We start from the raw sequence: 24,293 nt of genomic DNA, 5'->3' as shown, positions 1-24,293 counted from the left end.
TAGTCAGAACTGTTATGACACGGATTGCACCCCTCCCCCCACCCCGACTAATTTAAACCCAAAAAAGATTTACCCGATGTGGTAATGTGAAATTTCAAGAGGTAAGGAACTGTTTCTAAAAGTCACTATTTAAAGTTTTATTTAATCATCTAGGACACTAACTTGCAAGTGTTTAAATCTGCTGGGATTTTTTGTACCGCCAAATCTATTCAAATCTGTCTGAACCACTTCAAAAGCCCTCAAATTTTAAAACATTGGGTGCAACCTCCCCCACCTAATTTAAACCAGCAACATAGAGAAGGTTTAACCCATGCGGTAATCTGTGAAAATTCAAGAACCAAGAAACTATTCCCAAAGGTCAGTATTTAAAGTTAAAATTAACAACTTTATTTATTACAGTCGAACGGAGAATAATTAATTAACAACTATTTACAACTCTTGTCTCTAACCTATCTTCTACCTTCCCCTGTACGATACCAGTCCAATAAAAACCCCTGATTAAGATTTACTGAAAGATTCAAACTTCAAACCAGCCAGCTGTTAAATCTTCTCTTTGTACCTTCCTCTGTAGATTTGCTCTCCAGGTCAGTGTCGATGTTTTTTCTCTGTGCAGACTCCTTCTCTGGACAGATACCTCTCAGGAGTTCTCACTAGCAGCCTACATTTGTTGGTCTTTTGACAGTTCTCCTGTAACTGTTCAATTTTTTTTTTGGATTTTGTACTCCAAAGCATCAAATCATTTAATTGGTGTTAATATTAGATTAGATTAAATTCCCTACAGTGCGGAACCAAGCCCTTCGGCCCAACCAGTCCACACTGACACTCCAAAGAGTAACCCACCCAGACCCATTTCCCTCTGACGAATGCACCTAACACTACGGGCAATATAGCATAGCCACTTCACCTGACCTGCACATCTTTGGACTGTGGGAGGAAACTGGAGCACCCAGAGCAAACCCAAGCAGACACGGGGAGAATGTGCAAACTCCACACAGTCAGTCACCCAAGGCTGGAATCGACCCTGGTGGTGTGAGGCAGCAGTGCTAACCAATACTCTCAAAATACTAAATTCAAACTTGATTGGAATTCAGTATTTTGGGGCAAGATTTAAATCGATTGGCCAAAATTGAGTATGTTTTTGTCTCCAGGCAACCCAGCTACTGAGCTGTTGGACCAAATGTTAAATTGTTACCTTGTTCAGAACGTTTGATTAGATTAGATTACTAACAGTATGGAAACAGGCCCTTTGGCCCAACAAGTCCACACCGCCCCGCTGAGCGCAACCCACCCATACCCCTAACCTAACGGTACAGGCAATTTAGCATGGCCAATTCACCTAACCTGCATATCTTTGTGACTGTGGGAGGAAACCGGAGCACCCGGAGGAAACCCACGCAGACACGGGGAGAATGTGCAAACTCCACCCGTCAGTAACCTGAGGTGGGAATTGAACCCGGATCTCTGGCGCTGTGAGGCAGCAGTGCTAACCACTGTGCCACCGGTGCTATGTCAGGTGGTTCTGCTCGCTTTTCAATTCTCTTGAAGGTAGAATACACCTCTACACCTTCCAACAGAACCAATTTTTCAAGACTAGGAATCGGCCATTCACCCCTAACAGGAGAAAGTGAGTACTGCAGATGCTGGAGATTAGAGTCAACAATGTGGTGCTGGAAAAGCACAGCAGGTCAGGCAACATCCGAGGAGCAGGAAAATTGACATTTCGGGAAAATTGACATTTCGAGCAAAAGCCTCATTCACCCCGAACAGCCTGTCCTCAACTGCACATAGTTCAAAGCACGTTTGAGAAAGATGGCTGCAGCTTTGTCTTCATATAAAATTGAACATGCGTTCAAACTTTAATGCTGTTTCTGAATATATTATTTTAGCTATTCTCAATTTGAAAGATCAGCAATTTCTCGTGCACCCCCATCTCCCAGGCAGTTTCATCACCAACCATTCTCTCTCTCTCTCTCTCTCTTCTAAGAGCTTGATACAGCGATCAAAGAGAGCTCGAGGCATGAGAAAGTTCAGTGGAAGTTGGAAGAGAGATAGAATGGACAGGGTGACAGAGTGTGGGGGCCATTGAGAGACTGGGGGGAACAGAGGGTGGTGGGGGCGGAAAGGAAAGACTCGGGGGTCAAAGGGTGGAGGAAGAGAATGAGGGTGAGAGAGAGAAAATGGGGGGCCGAGAGTTGCGGGGTGAGAGAGAATGGATGGGGGCGGTGGATGGGGAGAGAGACAGCACAATTCCCACCTTCCCCAGGACTGGGGCAGTGTCCCATGAACTGGAGCCTACTCCTCCCACAGCAGGTCATTTCTCAATCCACATATGGCTAAAGGAGAAGAATTATATAATCCCTGCAGGCCATTTCACCTATCAAATTCACACCGACCTTCCACACAGCATCCCACCCAGACTCATCAACTTACTCTACAGCCCTGCAGTTCCCCATGGCTAACCCACTCTAATCTGCACATCCCTGGACACTTTCGCACAGCCGATCCATCCGAAACCGGAGCACCCAGAGGTAACCCGCGCAGACAGAGGGGGAGAACATACCAAAGTTTACACAGACAGTCAGGAGAAGGTGGAATCAAATCGCTTCTAACAATTCTCCCACACCTGCAAAACCCTGAGCACCATGGGTAATTTAGCAGAGCCAATCCACCTTAACCTGGGCAAAGCTAAAAATCACATGATGCCAGTCCAACAGGTTTATTTGGAAGCACTAGCTTTCGGAGCGCTGCTCCTTCATCAGTTAGTTGTGGAGTCTAAGATCATAAGACACTGAGTTTACAGCAAAACATTACAGAGTCATGCCACTGAAATGATACATTGAAGAAACCTGAATTGTAAAGTCTTTCATCTTTAGAATGAGTTGCTGGTGTCATTAATATGTAAACCCCAAAACTTCTTATAAGACACCTACTCGAGATAACTTAAGGTTTTATAAGAAAAGATGACAACTTAGCTCAGGCAATGCATTAAAGGTGTGAGGCCAGAGTCTGTCTGTATCCCAGTTTTTGAGTCAGACTGGTTCTATTTCCAAAGTGGAATTTATAAAATATTCCATGTATTCTCTGCCTGCAGATTGTGCATTTTTTGAGCAAAATAGATGGTATCTGCAAATACAAATTCACCCCATAGACCTCGGTGTGTGTGTGTGCACGCGCGCGCACACACAAGAGAGAGTAAAAGTGTAGTTCCATACTGTATATCTCTATGTCTATTGCATAACAGATGCTTTATTTCTGTTGATGTAAATATTGTTATAAATCGTAGCTGGGTACTAATACTTAGATGTAAGGGAGAGACAATTCTTCAATCAGGGCACGATAAGAATCCTGGCAGACCCCTATTTCTAGGTTGCTTGCCAATGAACAGACACAAGCACCTATTTAATTCTAACTTTTCGCCTTTTGTGTTATATTTTCTGGTATGATACTCTGTGTCTGGATGGTTGACAGGCTGGGAGATTGTAGGTTGGATTTTGATTGACTGAATGATTTATTGTTCCGGAAGGTGTCAAAGGAGGTTAAAGCTTCAGCAGAAATGAAGCAGAGATGTGAACGGACAACAACTGTGTGGGAACAGGGAGATCAATAGAGGACAAAGAAACCAGGACCTGAAATCCGAGCTGACACCAGACTACCCTGTGATCAGTGCTTTGATTAGCAGCGTCAACCCGCTACCTTTACCTAGCTTCCCATTCGACTTGAATGCCACATCTCCCCTCAATATTTAAGATCCAATCCTTGTCATCCTGAAGCTATGTCTCTGTAAGGAGTCCCAGATCATAATTATTCTCTTCAATGTGTGCAGTCAATTCATTCACTTTTGTTACGTTGCAGCGCTATTACGACACAGAGTAACCCCCTCTGCTAAATTAAACCAGAAACACAGAAATGATTCACCCCACGCAGTAATATGTAAAAGTTTGAGAGGCAAAGTACTATCCCAGAGGTCAATATTTAAAGTAAGAATTAACAACTTTACTCTTTCTGTCCAACACAGAGTATTAAAACTCATAAAAATGCCTGGTTTTATAGTCCAAAACATCGGATCATTTTATTGGTGTTAATATTCTCAAAATACTTAATTCAAACTTGATTGGACTTTGGTATTTTGGGGCAAAATTTCAACTGATTGGCCAAATTTGAATTTGTTTGTGCCTCATGGCAACCCAGTTGCTCTATTTGTGTTGAACAAATATTACATTCTCATCTTGTTTAGAACACTTTGTTCTGCTCAGCGTTTTAACTCCCTTCAAGGTGCAGTACCTCTACCCCTTCATAACAAGCACACATTCAGATACTGAGCTTTTAGTTTTATTGTTTGTAATCTTTTGAATCCAGTATTAATTGCTGGTTCGTTTATTCTCCTTGTTCCTTTCTATTTTTCTCTGACGTCCATTTTCCACATCACTACATTGCTTACCAACCTTGATTTGGATTGGCCATGCTAAATTGCCCATAGTGCCCAGGGATGTACAGGTTAGGTGGGTTAGCCAATGGGAAATGCAGGGTTATTGTTTCATAGTAATAGAAGTAGGAGTAGGCCGTTTGGCCTGTTGAGCCTGCTTCACCATTTATTAAGATCGTGGCTGATCTATCCATCATCTCAGCTCTTCTTACTTGTGTTATCTCAAACTCTTGATTCCCTAAGGGGTGGGGGCGCGAGGGGTGTATGAGCAGGATGCTCTTCGGAGGGGTCAGAATGGACTTGATGGGCTGAGTATGCAGCTTCCACACTGTAGGGCTTCTATGATTTACCGCAGTTGTGTTTGCCTCAGATCACAGCTCCCAGAATCTCCCACCTTCTGCAAATCGAAAGACAAATCCCACCCTGCCCTCTCGTATGTACGTTATCTAAATGCTTAATTGTTTCTAGTAAATACAGCCCACACCTCCCTCTGCTGCCAGTAACGTTTACAATGCTGATGAAACAATGCCATTCCTGCAGTACTGAAAATCGTAAGGCTTCTAACAATACCAGTTACTGATTCACCGCTCCTTCTGATGGACAACATTGGAAATACAATGTTGGAGGCTGGCAGAAATGAGCAGTTTAACTCAAAATTCCACCTAACCCTTCACTGGGCACCCCAATCAGCACACTGTCCTTACTGCTGGTAAGCCTTAAAGCACTTCACCCCCACAGTAATGAATTCCTACTTTCCACCAAAATCCTAGGCGTACTCACGTACTCAGTTGCTGTCTCACCAATGAAAGATTTCATTGTCACTTCTGCTTCCAGTAAAGGCAAAACATCTTTGAAAGCTGCTCTGAAAGTCCAATCTTCACAACAACACTTCTGCTTTCACACAAGATGATTAAAGTCATACAGCACAGAAACAGAACCTTCGGTCCAACTCATCCATGCCGACCAGATATCCTAAACTCATCTAATTCCATTTGCCAGCATTTGGCCTGTATCCCTCTAAATCCTTCTTATTTACATATCCATCCAGATGCCTTTTAAATGTTGTAATTGTAGCAACCTCCACGACTTCCTCTGGCAGCTCATTCCAAACATGCACTACCCTCTGTGTGAAAAAGTTGCCCCTCAGGTCCGTTTTAAATCTTTCCCTTTTCACGTGAATCCTATGCCCTCTAGGTTTGAAGTTGCCTACCATGGGGAAAGGATTTTGTCTATCCAACCGATCCATACCCCTTATAAACTTCTGTAAGGTCACCCATCAGCCTCTAATGCTACAGGGAAATTATCCCTGGCGTATTCAGCATCTTCCTATCGCTCAAACCCTCCAACTCTGTCTACATCTTTGTAAATCTTTTCTGAACGCTTTTAAGTTTCACAGCGTTCTTCCAGAGGAGGGCAACTGGAATTGCACAGTTTTCCAAAAGTGGCCTAACATGACCTCCCAACCCCTGTACTCAATGCTCTGACCAATAAAGAAAAGCGTACCAAATGCCTTCTTCACAATCCTGTCTCCCTGCAATTCCACTTTCAAGGAATTATGAACCTGCAAGGACACTGTTTAGCAACACTCCCCATTAACTATGTAAGTCGTGCCCTGATTTGCCTTTCAAAATGTAACACCTCACATTTATCTAAATTAAACTCATTTTGCCACTCCTTGGCCCATCAGCCCATCCAATCAATTCGAATTTATATTGAACTTTATTTCCTCTCTCATCCCCTAAAAGCTGAGAATCTCCATCCCACACACACTCCCTCCGTTCTGACTTTGCTGAACCTAATTCCTGCTGTAACTCATCCTGAAGGGTGTGGTTCATGCTGATTAACAGGCCCACACTCGGGGGAGGTGGAGATCTAATTGGAACAGACAGAATTCTGAATGGCCTGGACAAAGTGCACATGGGGAAGATGTTCCTATTGGTAGGAGAGTCTAGGACCCGACGGCACAGCATCAGAGTAAAAGGAATATCTTTTAGAACAAAGATAAGGCGAAACATTTTCAGCCGGTGAGTGGTGAATATGTGGAATTCATTGCTACAGAAGGCTGTGGAGGCCAGGTCACTGAGTAGATTTAAGATGGAGATAGATAGGTTCTTGAGTATCAAGGGGATCGAGGGTTACAGGGAGAAAGTGGGAGAATGGGATTGAGAAACTTATCAGCCAGAACTGAATAGTGCAGCACCCCTGATGGGCTGAGAGGCCTAATTTCTGCTCCTGTGTTTTATGGTCTCTTGTTGTTCTGGACTAGGAGTGTGCAAATTGGGAGCAGGAATAGGCCATTTAGCCTGTCGAGCTTGCACTAGCATTGAACAGATCATAAGTAGATCCGAGTATACCGACATAAAAGGTAAAAACAAGGACTGCAGATGCTGGAAACCAGAGTCTAGATTAGAGTGGTGCTGGAAAAGCACAGCAGATCAGGTAGCTCCTCTGATGCTGCCTGACCTGCCATGAATATACCTACATTCAGGTTAATAAGCTGGAAATTTTTCCACTGGAGCAGAGGAGGATTATAACATCGTGAGGGGTATAGATCAGTTGAACGGCCAAAATCCTCTCTCTCGGCTGGGGGTCAGGATTACGGAGCAAATTTTGAAAGAGAGAGAGGAGAAAGATTTTAAAAGGACATGAGGGTCGCCATTTTCTTCCCCCCAGAGAGTGGTTTGTGTGTGGAATGAATTTCCAGACAAAGGGATGGATGCAGATACAGTTAGAACATTTAAAATACATTTGGATTAGTATATGAATGATGAAGTTTAATTTAAATAAATGTGAAGTGCTGGATTTTGGAAAAGCAAATCAAAGTAGGACTTAGCATAAAGTGTATAAGGTCCTGGGGAGTGTTGTTGAATAAAGAGACCTTGGAGTGCAGGTTCATAGTTCCTTGAAGGTCGAGTCCCAGGTAGATAGGATAGTGAAGGCAGTATTTGGTATGCTTTCCTTTATCGGTTACAGCACTGAGTAAAGGAGTTGGGAGGTAGGTGATGTTGCAGCTCTACAGGACATTGGTGAGACCACATTTGGAATATTGCGTGCTTGGAATATTGCATGCAACTCTGGTCTCCTGCCCATCAGAAGGACGGTGTGAAACTTGAAAGGGTTCAGAAAAGATTTACCAGCATGTTGCCAGATTTGAAAAAATTAGGTCTCGGGAGAGGCTGAATAGGCTGCAGCTGTTTCCCTGGAGCGTCGGAGGCTGAGGGATGACCTTAGAGGTTTATAAAGTCATGAGAGGCATGGATAGGGTAAATAGACAAAGTCTTCTCCCTGGGGTGGGGTAGTGCAGAACTAAAGGTTTTGGGCGAACGGGGAAAGACATAAAAGAGCTCAAAGGGGAGCCTTTTCACACAGTAGTGCATATATGAAATGACCAGCCAGAGGATGTGGTGGAGACTGGTATAATTACAGAATTTAAGAGGCATTTGGATTGGTCTACAATAGAAGGGGTTCGAGGGATATGGCCCAGGGCTGGCAAATAGACTAGATTAGGATAACTGATAGTCATGGACAAATTGGACCGAAGGGTCTGTTTCTGTGCTGTACATCTCTATGACTCCAATATAAAAGGTTCAGAGGGATATAGGTTAAACACAGGCAGGTGGGTCCAGTTTAGTTTGAGAACATAGTCAGCATAGTAAGTGATCTGTACTGGTCTTGTCTCCCCCATAATCATCACTTCTTTGTTGTTCAAAAATCAGATGAACTCAGCCTTGGATATATTCAATTACGCCCAAACTGCTGGACGGCGTCCCCACTTCTGAACTCAATTCCTCTTGCTGATATACCACTTGCCTTGCTCACTACTTGCTGCACCTGTCTGACAACTTGCATTGACTGGATTAGAAGGACGCAGAGGCCCCTTTGTTCATCCACACTTCATTGCTAATGAAAGGCTCGAGCCTGAAATGTCAATTCTCCTGTATTTGCCATTGAAAAAAAGACCTGGACTAACTTTCCCAGATTCTGTCCCCTCCCTGGATTCACTCCGTTTCCCTTCAGTTCCTGCAAGTCAACAGCTCAACCCCGGAATGGAAAAGGGGGTGAGAAAAGAGTGTGCTGTACTCACAGATGTTGGAGAGAGGAAGGAAGTTGCAGTCTGGGGTGAAGCTCAATCTTCATTCAGAGAGAGAGGAGCAGCAACAACCAGCGCAGAAACACATGGTCCTACTTGCGCATCCAGACGATGGTTTTGCTGTGATTGGCAGGAGGACCAGTCTACATCCGGTCCTCCAGAGCTTCTCATTGGTCCATCAAAACAAGGTCACGGAGTGTTTCCGCTTCTTGCGTGAGCATGCGTAATAGTTTGCTGACACCGTGGAACATGCGCACTGCGTTGCTGACACCGAGTAGCATGCGCAATATGGAGATGTTGGTATTACTGCAGATTTTCAAAGTTAAAAATCACACAATGCCAGGTTATAGCCCGACAGGTTTATTTGGAATCACTAGTTTTCGAAGCGCTGCTCCTTCATCGTTGGTTGTGGAGCAGAATCATAACACACAGACTTTATAGCAACGGGATTGCAGTGTCATAGGATGGAATATTAAACAACTTTAGCTTACCTCTACCATTTTTTAGAATGATCATGTTCGTTTCGATTCCTTCACATTTAAATCCTAAAACTTTTCAAAAGTTACGTTATCAAGCTAGCTTTTAACAATAGGTGTCATCTCAATCAGATAATGCATTGAAGGTGTTAAGTTAAAGTCTGTCTGTGTCCCAATGTTAGGTCAGACGGATTCTATTTCTATCGTTGTATTACAGAATCTTACGTGTATGAGTTTTTGAGCAAAATAAAATGCGATTCTGCAAGTACAAATTCAACCCACAAACTTTTATGTGTGTGTGTGTGTGTTTGTGTGTGTGTGTGCAGGAGAAACCAAGTGATCATGTGTGTGTGAGAGAGTGTAATGGGGTATAAGTCTGAGAGGGTGTGGGTGTGTGGGTGTGTGTGTGAGAGAGAGTGTATAATGGAGTATAAGTCTGTGAGAGGGTGTGTGTGAATGCATGCGCGCGCGCGCGTGTGTGTGTGTATGAGAGAGAGAGAGAATGTATAGTGTAGTGTGACATGAACCCAAGGTTCCGGTTGAGGCCGTCTCAATGGGTACCGAACTTGGCTATCAGCCTCTGCCCAGCCACTTTCCCTTGTTGCCTATCCTGAAGTCTACCTTGAAGGATAGTCACCCGAAGGTCCAAGGCTGAATGCCCCGGACCGCTGTAGTGTTCCCCGACTGGGAGGGAACACTCCTGGCTGGTGATTGTTGTGCAGTGTCCATTCATCTGTTGCTGTAGCCTCTGCTCGGTCTCACCAATATACCAAGACTCAGGGCATCATTGCCTGCAGCATATGAGATAAACAATGTTGGCTGAGTCACATGAGTACCTACTGCACTCATGGCGGGTGGTGTCCCCACGTGTAATGGTGGTAATCGTGTCAACATTCTGATACGTCTTTCATTATCTGCCATGGCAGAGTTGTATCGTGTTGTGCTGAAGGCCAGGCAGTTTGCTGCGAACAATTATCTGTTTAAAGTTTGGCAGTTGTTTGAAGGCGGGAAGTGGAGGCATGGGGAAGGTCTTGGTGAGGTGCTCATCCTCATCAATAATGTGCTGCAGGCTGTGAAGAACATTGCGTAGTGTTTCGGCTCCTGAGAAGTATTGGACAACAAAGGATAAACAATGGTTGCAGCTCATGTCTGTCTCCCAAAGGAAGTCATTACAGTTTCTTGCTGTGACACATTGGAACTGGCAGTTGATGAGTTGAACATTGTACCCCGTTCTTATGAGAGCATGCTTGTGTACTTCCATGTGTCTGTCATGTTCCTCCTCACCTGAACAGATCCGATGTATGCGAAGGGCTTATCCAGAGGGGGTGGCTGTTTTAATATGTTTCACTAGAGAAGTATAGCACTGTCAGGTTATCCATGGGTTTGCGGTACAGAGAAGTGCTGAGATATCCATCCTTGATAGAGCTGCATGTGTTCAAAAATGAGACAGATACTAAAGAGTGTGGTGAATGTGATAGTGGGATGAAACTTGTTAATGTCACAATATCGTTGTTTCAGTGACTCCTCACCATGGGTCCACAGGAAGAAATATCATCAATATATCTGATGTATAGTGTTGGTTGGAGGTCCTGTGCAGAAACGAAGCCTTGTTCGAACCTCTGCGTGAAAATGTTGGCATACTGGGGTGCATATTTGGTCCCCATGGCTGTTCCATGTGTCTGGATGAAGAACTGGTTGACAAAGGTGAAAATGTTGTAGTCAAGGATGAAGTGGATGAGTTGTAGGACAGTGCTCAGAGATTGGCAGTTGTTGGTATTGAGTACTGAGGCTGTTACTGTGATGCCATCATCGTGAGGAATGCTGGTGTAGAGTACTGACATGTCCACGGATTCAACTAGTCCGTGGGTGCTGAACTTCTGGAAGGATTGGATCAGAAGTCTTGATGAATGCTGTCAGTTCACGGTTGTGCTCTTTGGTCAGATCAGCTGGAAGTTGCCTGTCGTGTTCCTGGTCAGTTGTTTGTACACTTCCTTGCAGAAGTCCATTCTATTCCGAATTACTCAAAAATTGCATAAATCCATGTAAGATTCTGTAGCTCCCGCTTTAGAAATAGAATCAGTCTGACCTAACATTGGGACACAGACTTTATGTCTCACCTTCAATGCATTATCTGAGCTGAGATGACACCTACTGTTAAAAGCTATCTTGAGAATGTAAATTTAAAAAAGTTCTGGGATTCACAAATGAAGGAATCGAAACTAACATGGTCATCCTAAAAGATGCAAGCTCTCCTGCACACTTTAGCACAGCTGATCCACCCGAAAGTGCAGATCTTTGGACTGTGGGAGGAAGCCAGAACACCCAGAGGTAACCAACACAGACACAAGGGGGAGAACATGCCAAACTTCACACAGTCACCCAAGGGTGGAATCAAACCCAGGCTCCTGGCGTTATTAAGTAGCATTGCTAACCACTGAGCCACCACCCCACCCAGTGCTTTGAGGTTCTGCTTTGTCTTTGCAGCTTTTAACTTCTCATGCGCCCTCAGCAGAGGCTGTGTCCTGCTGACATCGTTGGACCACACCCATTGCACCTCCCTTTCCCACTTCTCCAGCCCAGAGCACAGCGGTTCCTGAATCCTGGCACCAGATTCTGATGCCAGCTGTGCTTCTGCTGCCAACTGCAATCCCCATCACTATTCTGTCACTTATCTCCCCCTCCCTAACGTTGTTCTTACTCCCACCACCCCACAGTTAGTTCCCCCCCCCCAGCCCTCTCTCAGATCCCCTTTACCTGCCTGACCCGGGCTCACACCCTCCTGACCCTGTCCACGGACCCCATCGGAAGGCTCTGTACGGAGGGAAAGACCATCTCACGGAATAAAAAACATCTGATTAACTTTCCGCCTTGCCCTCCCAGGGTGTCAGCAACCTGGCTTCCAGCTCCACCTCTCTGAGCTGAAGGTCCTCCAAGTTGTGGTTGCCCCAGATCACATCATCCAGAGCCTTCCACCTTTTGCAAATTGAAAGACAAGTCTCACACTGCCCTCTCCCGTATCTATTGTGTAACTGCTTAATCATTTCTCGTGGCCGGGCAGAGACTGATAGCCAAGTTTGGAACCCATGAGGATGGCCTTCACCAGGATCTTGGGTTCATGTTACATTACAGGTGACCCCATTACACTGTACACATTCTGTCTCTCTGTCTCTCACACACAGCCATACATTCTCACATACTCACACAGGCACCCTCTCAGATATACGCGCTCTCTCAGATGCACACCCACACACACATCCTCTCAAAGACTTATACTCCTGCACACTCTCACTTTACCAAGCATGCACACACGCAAACACACACTCTCTCACCAGACTCACGTGTATGCACACATTCACTCACTCTCATGCATGCACACATAGATAAGACTATGGGGTGAATTTGCATTTGCAGAATTATGTTTGTAGATACATTCTATTTTGCTCAAAAAGTGCACAATCTGCAGACAGTCAATCCATGTAATATTTTCTAAATTCCTACTTTGGAAACAGAACCAGTATGACTCAAGACAGACTCGAACCTCACATCTTTCATGCATTGTCTGAGCTGAGATGGCACCTCTTTGTAAAACATTAAGTTATCTCGAGACTGTGACTTAAAAGAAGTTTTGGGATTTATATACTAATGAACTGAAACCTGCAACCCATTCTAAAGATGAAACACTTAAAAGCAGTCGAGATTTGTTCAATGTATCATTTTGCTACAAATTCTGTGTCTTATGATCCTGCTGTACAGCGACGTGACGAAGGAGCAACAATCCAAAAGCTCGTACTTCCAAATAAGCCTATTGGACTATAACTGGATTTTTAACTATGTTTCTAGTGAAAACAGCCCACCCCTCCCACTGCTGCCAGTAAACTTTACAATGCTGAGGAAACAATGAACCATCAGTCCTGAAAAATGTACAATTCTAATAATACGAGCAACACATTGACTGCTCCTTCTGATATAAGACATTGGAAACCTCGCGCTGGAGATTGAAAGAAATTTCACCGCTGCGGCCCGGAATCGAACCCGGGCCGCAGTGGTGAAAGCGCCGAATCCTAACCACTAGTCCACCAGGGAGACAGCAGTGCCCGCTCACAGCTCTAATGTAAATTGCTTCCCTGGCCGGAAATCGAACCTGGGCCACGATCGTGAGAAGGCTTCCACCAATGTCATTGCTTGTATCCATTGCTCCCGATGCGGTCTCCTCTACATTGGGGAGACTGGAGACTCCTCGCAGAGTCAAGTCACAGCGCTTGAGGGAACATCTCCACGACACCCGCAGCAATCAACCCCATCACCCTCTGGCCCAACATTTCAACCCCCCTCCCACTCTGCCGAGAACATGCAGGTCCTGGGCCTCCTCCATCGCCGCTCACTCCCCACCCGATGCCTGAAGGAAGAACGCCCCATCTTTCGCCTCGGATAATTTCAACCCCAGGACATCAATGTGGACTTCACCAGTTTCCTCATTTCCCCTCCCCCCACCTTACCTCAGTTCCAACCTTCCAGCTCAGCGCTGTCCTCATGACCTGTCCTACCTGCCAATCTCCCTTCTCAACTGTTCGCTCCACCCTCCTCTCTGACCTGTCACCTCCATCCCCACCCCCATTCACCTATTGTACTCTTTGCTACCTACGGCCCAGCACCCCCCAATTTATCTCGCCATCCCTGGAAGCGTCCTGCCTCTATTCCTGATGAAGGGCTTAAGCCCGAAATGTCGATTTTCCTGCTCCTCGGAAGCTGTCTGACCTGCTGTGCCTTTCCAGCACTATTCTGACCTAAACTCTGGTTTCCAGCATCTGCAGTCCTCACTTTTGCCTACCCAATAAACCCAGTGTGACGATTTCACATCAACAAACTGACACTAGCAGACACAACGTCTGCAGAAACCCTAGCCACATTACTTTACATTAAAGACATCTGTGAAATGATTTCCAGATAACTCAACCCTCTCAGCATTAAACAACGGCTCGTGAACCTTAAATACCCTATACAAACAACCCGCGAACGAATGTTATTTACAAAATACCATACAAGGAAATACATGAATTCTGCCGCACAGTTCTCTGTGGCAAGAAATGCTGGGATGAGATAAGGAAGATTTTTTCAGCCAAAACGAATCGGCACTAACTGGACAGCCATTTAAAATCAACGCTGTCAGGCCAGGATGGAAGACCGGAAGGGATAATCAGTTTTCTTATTTCCTGAAGATTTACAAAGCTGAGACTGGGTTTTGGTGTTTGTTCCCTTTCCACTCCCAGGAGACGCAGTGGTTGGGGCGGTGAGTTGGGGAAAGTGAAATGTGCCCGTGAGCAGCGTGTGGGGCTCTTTCAGCTTCCCCTCCTCTGACAGCGCTGTGACGTGACTCTGATGTTCTCAGGGACACTTACTGACGCGAGACAGTGAAAAGAGTCTCGTTCCTGCAGATCAGGAATTCAAACCGGCTTCAGGACAATGAGAAAGATTAATTGGGGTGTGTGAAGAAGCTGAGAAGCTGTGAGCTGCATTTCAAACAGGTCGGTGGAGTCAGATGCGTCATCCATTGCGCCCCGGCCCTGTGCGGACCTGACGCCGCCATGCTGCAGAGTTCTGACGTTAACACGGACATGCGCAGCAATGGGAACATTCACAAGGTGAACAGCCAAAGATAATCACCGTCACTGCTTCCCTTCCATTGTACCAAATTTGTGAAGCAGTATCTTTCACTGGCAAATAAAACACCTTTGTCCTCAGGTGCCTGCCTCATTTCGACCACGACTTCACGCCCCTCACTGTTCGAGTCTCATTTCCAAACACTTGGCTCATATCCTCAAAAGCAGCTCTGTGGGTATCTGCTTGTTCCACCCTGACAGGCAGTGGGTTGCAGATTCCCGATCAGTCCCAATGTGATTGAAATATTTCAACCCCTCCACTGATTTGCATCTTTAAAAAAACCGTGGAACAATCTCCCTTTCCTTTTGACGACAGTTCTCAACTGTAGTCGGCAGGGTTCACACCTGCGTGGGGAACCCGCAATGGATTTCATGTCCATCGCATTCACCACTCGGCCCACCAATACAGAACCACAGTGACAGCTTCATTTCCCAGGTCTCTCTGCCTGTGGAGCTGAGAAAGAGTAAATCATTGCAGAGTTTGTTTGAATACAATCACTTCACAGTTTTCGAAAGGGTTAAATATCTGCAAATGGCGATTCTGGGTGTTTCATCCCGAAAGATGAAATGGACGTTCAGTTAAAAACAAAACCAGAAATTGCAGGAGCAACTCAGCAGGTCAGGCAGCATCTGTAGAAAGAGAATCAGAGACAACATTTCAGAACTTTTTTTTTCCTCATCCAGGAACATCCAAAACTACTGAGTTGCTCCAGCAGTTTCGCTTTCTGTCTCGGACTGTAAGCATCCGCATTCCTTTACGTTAGAAATTCAATCAATTCAGAAACCCCTTTGTGCTTCCTCAGTGGAAAAGATTTCCGTTTGGGAAAGATTTTCCTGACACCATTAAAAACGTGCATCTTTGCAGCCCAGAAAGCGGTTGGAGCGTGAACAACAAACGCTCCGTCACTGGGTCGTCTTGAACCACCAACCTTCCGGTTAACAGCCGAACGCACTGGCCAATTGCGCCACAGAGACAGGCACGTGCATCGCCCGCACAGTCTCGTTGAGGAAGCTCCTATTCCATTCGTAATTTAACCTTCCCGCCCAGAATTGCCATTGTCTTCGATCAGTTCAAACACAGCGAATACTGCAGAAAGCCAACGGGTCGAGCTGCATCTGTGGAAAGGTAAACAGAGCCGACGTTTTGAGTGTGCTACGGTTTTTGTTCAGAACTCAGTGTTTTGCCTCTTCCCGAAGTTGGTCCAGGTCTGTGTCTCAATTGGCAAACACATGGCAAGTGCAGTGCCGCAATGTGAAGTTATAGCCTTGGCTGTTTAAAAAAAAGCAGTGCATTGTTTAAATGGTGATATATTGGAATGTGGAGAAAGTGAGGACGAGAGGTGAAAGTCGAAAAATGTGGCACTGGAAAAGCAGAACAGGTCAGGCAGCATCTGAGGAGCAGGACAGTGAACGTTTCGGGCACAAGCCCTTCATCAGGAATGATGTATGGATGTATAAAGGGGTGTCAGAGTCCCTCCACACCAGTCAATGCCAGTTGTCGGGCAGATGCAGCAGGCAATGAGCGAGGCAAGTGGTATATTACGAAGAGGAATTCAGTTCAGAAGTGGGGTCATTGAATATATTCAAGGCTAAGTTCATCTGAGTTTTGAACAACAAAGAAGTGGATTGTTATGGGGGGAGGTAAGAAAATGGTTTTACGACCAGTACAGGTCAGTCATAGAGTCAGACAGCACTGAACAGACCCTTCATCCAACTCGTCCATGCTGAGTATGTTCTCAAACTAAACTCGTCCCACCTACCAGTGTTTGCCCATAAACCTTCGAACCTTTCATATTCATGTACTTATCCAAACGTTGTAACTCTGCGTGTATAAAATCATGAGGGGTATGGATAGGATAAATAGACAAAGTCTTTTTCCCTGGGGTGGGGGAGTCCAGAACGAGAGGGCATGGGTTTAGCGTTAGAGGGGAAAGATACAAAAGAGATCTAAGGGGCAACGTTTTCACGCAGAGGATTGTACGTTTATTGAATGAACTGCCAGAGGAAGTGGTGAAGTCTAGTACGATTGCAACATTTAAAAGGCATTTGGTTAGGTGTATGAATAGGAAGGGTTTGGAGGGATATGGGGCCGTGCGCTGTCAGGTGGGACTAGATTGTTTTGGGATAGTTGGTCGGCATGGACAAGTTTGACCAAACAGTCTGTTTCTGTGCTGTACATCTCTATGACTCTATGACTTCTTCTGGACATTCATTCTGCTCTCAGACCACTCTCTTAAAAAACGATCCTTGTCCTGTCTTTATAAAATCTTTCTCTACTCACCTCAAAATATTTGCTCCCTGATCCTGAAACCCCCAGCTGAGGGAAAGGACACCTGCTGTTCACCTCATCCGTACCCCTCATGATTTTATAATCCTCTATATGCAGTGTGTAGTGGCTCATTGAAATAATGTCCTGATGCAGCTTCGTTTGTGCGTGTTGGGATGATTGCTTCGGTGGTTAAGCACTTGGTTTGCGTGTATTGTTTTTCTGTAGACGCTAGTGTGAAGTTCACTGTTGACTGTTCGCTCTACTGTGACATCTAAGAATGGCACTTTGTTGTTGTTCTCCTCCTCTTCAAACCAGGAGCCCCCCTCAGGCCTTAGTCTCACTACTTGGAACACCAACATACAGACTCATCAAAGGCCTCCACTGAAGTCTAAAACACCAAGTCGAAGATTCACGCCACTCCATCTATTCCATCCAAGAATTCCTGAACACCAAAGAACTAAGTTAGAAGAGGATGGAATAATGATGTCCTTTGACATAACAGCCCTGTTCACATCCATTAACATCAACGTGGCCAAAGAAAACTGGAACACTACTCGAAGAACCAAAGACATAAACACAGCACCAACTTCATCAGCAAAGATAGCACTATCCACCTCGTGGAACTGTGCCTTAACCACCCACTTCATATTCAGTAACAAGCCCTACAAACAAATAAACGAAACACCCATGAAACCACCAGTATCAGGATTCCTAGCAGAAGCAATAATGCAGAGTCTCAAACCAACAGCCCTTCAAACGATCCAACTCAAACTTTGTTGTCCGCCACAGTGATGACACTTTTGTCATCAAAAATTGAAGTAAATTAGAGGAAACATACAACACCATCAACAACATCCTTACTGGCATAAAATTCACAAAAGAGGAGAACAACAACAAAGTGCCATTTCGAGATGTCACAGTAGAGCGAACAGTCAATGGTAAATTCAAAACAGCGTCTACAGGAAAACAACGCACAGGAACCAAGTACTTAGCTACAGAAGAAATGATCCCAACACATACAAACAAGCCTGAATCAGGACACTATTTCAACGAGGCACGACACACTGCAGGAGCCAGTAACGACGAAGACCAATAAGGAACTGTACAGCGCATTTAAGGAGAATGGGTAGGCAACAGATCCACTGAGAAATATTTCCCTAACCGGGAATCGAACCCGGGCCGCAGCGGTGAAAGCGCCGAATCCTAACCACTAGACCACCAAGGAGACAGCAGCGCTCCCTCGCAGCCCTATTTTATATTGCTTCCCTGCCGGAAATCGAACCTGGGCCACGATCGTGAGAAGGCTTCCACCAATGTCATTGCTTGTATCCATTGCTCCCGATGCGGTCTCCTCGACATTGGGGAGACTGGAGACTCCTCGCAGAGTCAAGTCACAGCGCTTGAGGGAACATCTCCACGACACCCGCAGCAATCAACCCCATCACCCTCTGGCCCAACATTTCAACTCCCCCTCCCACGCTGCCGAGAACATGCAGGTCCTGGGCCTCCTCCATCGCCGCTCACTCCCCACCCGATGCCTGAAGGAAGAACGCCCCATCTTTCACCTCGGATAAATTCAACTCCAGGACATCAATGTGGACTTCACCAGTTTCCTCATTTCCCCTCCCCCCACCTTACCTCAGTTCCAACCTTCCAGCTCAGCGCTGTCCTCATGACCTGTCCTCCCTGCCAATCTCCCTTCTCCACTGTCCACTCCACCCTCCTCTCTGACCTGTCACCTCCATCCCCACCCCCATTCACCTATGGTACTCTTTGCTACCTTTGGCCCAGCACCCCTCCCCCCCCCCCCAATTTATCTCGTCATCCCTGGAAGCGTCCTGCCTCTATTCCTGATGAAGGGCTTTTGCCCAAATCGTCGGTTTTCCTGCTCCTCGGAAGCTGTCTGACCTGCTGTGCTTTTCCAGCACCACTCTGATCAAAACTTTGGTTCCAGCATCTGCAGTCCTCACTTTTGCCTACCCAATAAACCCAGTGTGACGATTTCACATCAACAAACTGACACTAGCAGACACAACGTCTGCAGAAACCCTAGCCACATTACTTTACATTAAAGACATCTGTGAAATGATTTCCAGATAACTTAACCCTCTCAGCATTAAACAACGGCTCGTGAACCTTAAATACACTATACAAACAACCCGCGCACGAATGTTATTTACAAAATACCATACAAGGAAATATATACATGAACTCTGCCACACAGTTCTCTGTGGCAAGAAATGCTGGGATGAGATAAGGAAGATTTTTTTCAGCCAAAACGAATCGGCACTAACTGGACAGCCATTTAAAATCAACGCTGTCAGGCCAGGATGGAAGACCGGAAGGGATAATCAGTTTTCTTATTTCCTGAAGATTTACAAAGCTGAGACTGGTTTTGGTGTTTGTTCCCTTTCCACTCCCAGGAGACGCAGTGGTTGGGGCGGTGAGTTGGGAAAAGTGAAATGTGCCCGTGAGCAGCGTGTGGGGCTCTTTCAGGTTCCCCTCCTCTGACAGCGCTGTGACGTGACTCTGATGTTCTCAGGGACACTTACTGACGCGAGACAGTGAAAAGAGTCTCGTTCCTGCAGATCAGGAATTCAAACCGGCTTCAGGACAATGAGAAAGATTAATTGGGGTGTGTGAAGAAGCTGTGAGCTGCATTTCAAACAGGTAGGTGGAGTCAGATGCGTCATCCATTGCGCCCCTGGCACTGTGCGGACCTGACGTCGCCATGATGCAGAGTTCTGACGTTAACACGGACATGCGCAGCAATGGGAACATTCACAAGGTGAACAGCCAAAGATAATCACCGTCACTGCTTCCCTTCCATTGTACCAAATTTGTGAAGCAGTATCTTTCACTGGCAAATAAAACACCTTTGTCCTCAGGTGCCTGCCTCATTTCGACCACGACTTCACGCCCCTCACTGTTCTAGTCTCATTTCCAAACACTTGGCTCATATCCTCAAAAGCAGTTCTGGGGATATCTGCTTGTTCCACCCTGACAGGCAGTGGGCTGCAGATTCCCGACCAGTCCCAATGTGATTGAAATATTTCAACCCCTCCACTGATTTGCATCTTTAAAAAAAACCGTGGAGCAATCTCCCTTTCTTTTTGACGACAGTTCTCAACTGTAGTCGGCAGGGTTCACACCTGCGTGGGGAACCCGCAATGGATTTCATGTCCATCGCATTCACCACTCGGCCCACCAATACAGAACCACACTGACAGCATCATTTCCCAGGTCTCTCTGCCTGTGGAGCTGAGAACGTGTGAATCATTGCAGAGTTTGTTTGAATCCAATCACTTCACAGTTTTCGAAAGGGTTAAATATCTGCAAATGGCGGGTCTGGGTGTTTCATCCCGAAAGATGAAATGGACGTTCAGTTAAAAACAAAACCAGAAATTGCAGGAGCAACTCAGCAGGTCAGGCAGCATCTGTAGAAAGAGAATCAGAGACAACATTTCAGAACTTTTTTTTCCTCATCCAGGTACTGAGTTGCTCCAGCAGTTTCGCTTTCTGTCTCGGACTGTAAGCATCCGCAGTCCTTTACGTTAGAAAATCTATCAATTCAGAAACCCCTTTGTGCTTCCTCAGTGGAAAAGATTTCCGTTTGGGAAACATTTTCCAGACACCATTAAAAACGCGCATCTTTGCAGCCAAGAAAGCGGTTTGAGCGTGAACAACAAACGCACCGTCTCGGGGTGGTCTCCAACCACCAACCTTCCGGTGAACAGCCGAACGCGCTGACCAGTTGCGCCACAGAGACAGGCCTGGCCCTTCCTGCACAGTCTCCTTGAGGAAGTTACTATTCAATCCATAATTCAACCTGCCCCGCACAGAAGTGCCATTGTCAAAGCACTGATAACATGGTAGTCTGGTGTCAGCTCGATTTCAGGTCCTGATTTCTCTGTCCTCTGGTCCCCCTGTTCCCACAGAGTAAAATGTTGTCTGTTCTCAGCTCTACTCGATTTCTGCTGAATCTTTGACCCCCTTTTACACCTTCTGGAGCAATAAAATATTCTGAGCCTCCAGGAAATGACACCTTATTTTTTCCCCCTCCTGATTTTAAAAATCTCTATAAAGTTATCTGTCAACTTGCTAGGCTTCGTTGGAAAAATGTCCCAGCTTCTTCTTAACTCAAACCCTCCATTCCCAGCAGCACGCTGGTAAAGTAGGGAATAGGGATTTGTATCAAATCACATAAATGTACTGTCTGAAAAAATCTGGCTGTGTTCTTGCCTGAGATATTGAGAGTCCCTGGTGTAAGTAATTACGAATGCAATTATTTTGGTCACAGAATTGAACAATCATTTTGCAACAAAGAGGTCTACACTGATAAGGAGATAGCGGTCATTTCTAGGGTAACTGAACAGTTTGTAGATCAGGGAGATGAAGTTCCAGACACTTGGGAAAGGCAAGAAATGACTGTGATAAATAAGACAAAGAACTGTGGATGCTGGAAAACTGAAACAAAAACTGACAACACTGGAAAAACTCAGCAGGACTGGAAGCATATGTGGAGAAAAAGCAGAGTTAAGGTTTCCAGTCCAACAACTCCTCTTCAGGATTCTGAAATAGTGTGTGAGAACCTCTTAAGACTACTGCTCCGCTTTAAGACAATAATACACAGGAGCAGGATGAGGCCATTTGGCCCATCGAGTCTACTCCACCAGTCGATCATGGCTGATATATTTCTCCATCCCATTCTGCTGCCTTCTCCTCATAACCCTTGACCCCTTACTAATCAAGAACCTATCTCTGTCTTAAATGCCCTCAATGACTTGGCATCCTCAACCCTTCTCCTAGTGGAAACATCATCTCCACATCCACACTATCCGGTCATAGAGTGGCACAGCGCTGCCTGACCCACTGTGATCTTCAGCATTTGTTGTTTTCAGGAAGGATTCCAGCATCTACAACAACGCGCTTCTAAATTTTATACCCAGTTGGTTAGCTCTCCCTGGATCCCGTGAGATTTAACCTGACTCAACAATCCACTGTGTGGTACAATTAACAAAGTTCCCAGGCCCCACCTCCTTTTGCACACGTAAGTAGCACAATCAGTGGTGAGCACTGCTGCCTTACCGCACCAAGCACCAGCGTTCGATTCCAGCCTTGGGGCGACTGTCTGTGTGGAATTTGCACATTCTCCCTGCCGTGTCTGCGTGGGTTTCCTCCGGCTGCTCTGGTTTCCTCCCAAAGTCTCACGATGTGCGGTTTCGGGAGAAGTGACCATACTAAATGGGCCCAGAGTGTGCAGTAAGTGTAGTGTAGTGTAGTGTAATGGGATAGGGGAAATTGTATGCATGGGTTACACTTTGGATGGTCTGCGTGGACTTGTTTGGCTGAATGGCGTGTTTCCACATTGTAGGAATTCTACGTGGCATTCCCCCAACTCCAGAGTCTCAGCACTCTTGGCTTTTCCCATGGACAGTGTTGGGGAGGGAAACAATGTTTTACACGGGAGGGAGGTTCAGCGAGTGTGAAGCTAAAAGTACACGCAGTGCATTACTTGAGCTGTTTTCCCCGGTATACCAGAGGCTGAGGGGTGACCTTACAGACGTTTATAGAGTCATGCGAGGTATGGATAGGTTAAATAGACAAAGTCATTTCCCAGGGATGGGAGAAGTCCAGAACAGGAGGGTAGTATGTTTGGCGTGAGGGAGGCAAGTGTAAGGCATGATCTGCCGGAGGAAGTAGTGGATGTAGGTCCAATTATAGCATTTAAAAGGCGTCTGGATGGATATATGAATAGGAAGAGTTCAGAGGGATATGGGCCAAGTGCTGGTAAATGAGACGAGATTAATTTAGGCTATCTGGTCGGCACGGATGAGTTGGACTGAAGGACCTGTTTTTGTGCTGTGTATCTCAATGACTCTGGCTTGCCCATAATGTTTGCCATGCCTGTATGTTCAGTTTCTGTCTGGTGTCGGTGCCAATGCCTTGATGTCTCATTTCCTCCACCTCCCCAGATGTTAACCATTCCGTGTCTGGTTGTTTCTCAAGAAGCTGCATTGAAGGTTCATCCTGAATTGGTACTTTTTTTGCTTCCCAAAATCAGACTTACTCACTCCTACATATCGTGAAAGATACTAACTTTCAGGTGGATGTATCCAAAATTCAGAGGTGTCTGTCTTGATGTTGTCACTTTTCGGTCTCTGTAAGATCCTGAATCAGTACCATGGGGAGAATTAGTTTGAGCTGAGTGAGAATAGAGGGGTGGGAGGGGGTGGGATGGTGCTTTCAATTTTGTGGAAAAAGAAAAGAATGTTCTGCGTAAAGTAGAATTGCTTGTTTGGAATTTCTAACCTGGACTGACAGTGATGATTTTTGTAATCTCTTTTTACAGATTATTTGAAGATCTGAAGACGGAAGTTTCAATATCAATAGCTGAAGGGCTTTGCCTGAAACATTGACTCGACTGCTCCTCGGATGCTGCCTGATCTGTTGTGATTTTCCAGCATTGCACTTTGACTCTGACTCTCCAGCATTTGCTGTCCTCAATTTCACGTCAATGTCTGACAGTCACTGAATCCATCGGGACTATAACAATTTTCGACCATGATTCTGTGAGAAGGAACCAAGCTTTTTGGTTCCTGTTTCAGTACGTTTTCAGCATCAGTGAGACTGGAAGAGAGACCCTACTGTTGCAGCACTTTGGTTGTGGAGCCAGTAAATGTGAAACAGACTGGGAAGAGGAATTCACGGCAGAGAGGTACTGTACACGCGTTTGTGTGCAGGTGAAGCTTCGGTCATGGAGAAACCTAAGGAATCCCGTCCCGTGGAGAAACCGTGGAAGTGTGGCGACTGTGGGAAAGGCTTCCGTTTCCCATCTGACCTGGAGACTCATGGGCGCAGTCACACCGGGGAGAGACTGTTCTCCTGCTCTGAGTGCGGAAAGGGCTTCAGCAATTCCTCCCGCCTGCTGAGCCATCAACGGGTCCACATTAGGGAGAGACCCTTCAGCTGCCCTGAGTGCGGGAAGACCTTCAGCATTTCCTCTGTCCTGCAGAGGTACCAGCGGGTCACACAAGCGAGAGGCCATTCTCCTGCCCCGAATGCGGGAAGGCCTTCAGCTATTCCTCCGTCCTGCTGACCCACCGCCGGGTCCACATATTGGAGAAGCCCTTCAGCTGCTCCAAGTGCGGGAAGGCCTTCAACGATACCTCTGCCCTGCTGAGGCACCAGCGGGTCCACACCGGGGAGAGCCCGTTCTCCTGCCTCAAGTGCGGGAAGGGCTTTAACCAGGCATCCCACCTTCGGGTACATACCGGGGAGAGGCCCTTCCCCTGCCCAGAGTGCGGGCAGGCCTTCAGCAATTCCTCCCACCTGCTGAGGCACAGGCGGGGACCATACCGGGGAGAGGCCGTTCACC

General features: G+C 46.1%; 1 protein-coding gene and 1 non-coding gene across 2 annotated transcripts in view; both read right to left on the bottom strand.

Annotated features, from left to right (window-relative positions):
- The window catches only part of LOC148144639 (uncharacterized), a 408,822-nt gene that overhangs the window by 71,762 nt on the left and 312,767 nt on the right, over nt 1-24,293 (bottom strand). The gene's annotated exons all lie outside the window — the stretch shown is intronic.
- Nucleotides 18,069-18,140, bottom strand: trnae-uuc (transfer RNA glutamic acid (anticodon UUC)). The gene has a single exon. It is a non-coding gene; the product is annotated as a tRNA-Glu (tRNA).

This window comes from Chiloscyllium plagiosum, unplaced genomic scaffold (assembly GCF_037043375.1).
Source record: "Chiloscyllium plagiosum isolate Xiang-an unplaced genomic scaffold, Cpla_swu_hap1 HiC_scaffold_27, whole genome shotgun sequence".
Lineage (NCBI taxonomy): Eukaryota > Metazoa > Chordata > Chondrichthyes > Orectolobiformes > Hemiscylliidae > Chiloscyllium > Chiloscyllium plagiosum.
Note: the sequence above shows the minus strand (reverse complement) of the source record. Positions and strands in the feature narration are given on the sequence as shown.